General features: G+C 34.8%; 1 pseudogene; it reads right to left on the bottom strand.

The window, feature by feature from the left end:
- Positions 1 to 638: 638 nt before the first annotated feature.
- Positions 639 to 1,411, bottom strand: LOC138908810 (uncharacterized; annotated as a pseudogene).
- Between the last annotated feature and the right edge of the window lie 891 nt (positions 1,412 to 2,302).

Raw genomic sequence — 2,302 nt, 5'->3', positions numbered from 1 at the left:
TAAAATGTTAACAGTCTCTGATATGGATCAGTTCGGAGTTCGGTCACCCATCTAAATATGTGGAAGAAAAAAAAAACTTTAGAGAGCAATTATAAAAGTCTGCACCAGCCTTATTAAAGCATATATACGTATGTAATTTATACAGACAGAAACTAGTAAGAATGTGACAAGAAAATCAAAACAACAAATAATAATTTTCTTTAGTGAAACCAACAGGATACACTGCAAGAATAATATGGGCAGTAATTTATTTTTATAGCTAGCCAGAGGATGGATTTGATCCAACAAAAATTGTGAAAGATGAAGTTAAAATTATTTGATTAGCATGAATAATGACAAAGAATTACTGCCAGGCAACAAATGGTAAGCATTATACCTACAAAAATATATAGCAAAAATCATGTCAAAGTTATATTAAGTGATACTCCATATATATGTGAATACAAGGAAATTCTTCTGGCAATAGCAAGTTTCTCTTATGAAGTTTGTTCTAATGAGAAACGGTTACCTAATAAAAGCTCTATTTTCCTATAACTTCTATCTACTACTTCATTCAATAAAAGTCACTATTATATATAAATTGATTGTTGCGTGTCTCTCCTCCCGTTGATATTCTGCTTCCCTTTCATTAGTCATGCTTACCAGATTATATCTCCAAAATCGTCTATACCTATGAGCAGATCATTAGCCCAATTGATCTCCTCTTGGTAGTTGGAGCAGTTATTAATATTGCTGCTATTATTATTCTGTTCGTTCATCTTCTAAGTCTCGTCCATAACTTGATGTTGATCAGCTGCTTGACATATTGTTGTTGGTTGTACTGATGTGCAGTAATCTTCATCCGTTTCATGCAACATAGCTTCGATTACTTTTCGAACATCTTGTTCCTCCATATTTATCCCATGATTTTTCGTTGATCTTAGATTCTTCTTTATTCGGCACACAACAATATCCTCCTTAGGAATATTGTTTTCTTTAAAGAAATCATCCCGACGGAATATTCTTTCATCAGCCAAATTTTATTGTGCTCTCCTTCTATACTACAACTAGTTTGAAACTTGAAACATCTTCTAAACCCAACTACAGTTCTCTTACCATTCTTGATAGGATCAATACCTATTTGGCCTTTCCATGTCCCGTTGGCGCAAGTTCGACGTACCCTTGTATGTTCGCTCTTCTGGTTCTTCAACCGAGTAAAAAAATAGCGAACCTTCTCTTCGGGATGATCAGAAGTTCCAAATATCTCCCATGGTGGTTGGTCTCCATAGATATCAGCAAGTTGGAAATTAGGGCATTCACTCGGCAAAGGCTCGCCCTTTAGGAACTTTTTCAGAAAGTTGATCAACTCTGCTTTAGTTGGGTGAAACCGAACACTCATGACACGCCGGCGTGCAGCTGGTACCGTGTACATGGTATAAATGGTCGTCTCTTTTTCTTGATTATAGAGAAACACAAGAATGATACAATAGTAATTGCCGCAATACGCAAAGACAAGATGTTTTGTTCTCTCAAGTAAGAAGACAAGAACTATGAAAGAAAACCCTAAACGAATGGCGGAAGTTAATTGACGTGAATGTTGCAATGGACTATTTATAGATATTTGATCAGGTTAAATCCAACAGAGAAAATTTAGGAGAAATGATCAGAGATATCTGATCAGAGAAAATCCAACCTTAAGTTTTTCACAATTGAACTAATTAATACTCCCTCCGTTTCAATTTATGTGAACCCATTTGACTGGGCACGGAGTTTAAGAAAAGAGAGAATACTTTTGAACTTATGGTGTAGAATGAAGCACATATATTTTGTGTGGCTATAAATCATTGCATAAAGGTAAATTGTTTCCAAATAAGGAAAGAGGTCATTCTTTTTGGCACGGACTAAAAAGGAAATAGGTTCACATAAATTGAAACAGAGGGAGTACTAATTTAATTTCCTTTTACTTTTTTCTTTTTCGTTTACAATTTATTTAATTTTTCTAACTCCACTCAGCCAATAGGAAATTTCTAATGGAGAAATGATCAAAATAGTCCTTAATATATTGGGGTTGTTTTATTTTGGTCCTTAATATATCACATGTTTGGTCTTGAACCCTAAATCTAACAGATTATTTGAGATGGGTTGTTTAAGTTTAACAGATTAAAAGAAATTAACAGGCAATTTACATACTGTAACGACCCGACCGGTCATTTTTAGTACTACAACCCTGTTTCCCCATTTACTGCTCAAATTAGGCTTTATAGTTGTTGTGTGACTTGCCGGGGCAATTGGCTCGGGTCCGGTGAGGTTTTAAATTGAATTG

This window comes from Nicotiana tomentosiformis, chromosome 3 (assembly GCF_000390325.3).
Source record: "Nicotiana tomentosiformis chromosome 3, ASM39032v3, whole genome shotgun sequence".
In the NCBI taxonomy this organism is placed as follows: Eukaryota; Viridiplantae; Streptophyta; class Magnoliopsida; order Solanales; family Solanaceae; genus Nicotiana; species Nicotiana tomentosiformis.
This window is presented reverse-complemented; position numbering and strand designations above follow the sequence as displayed.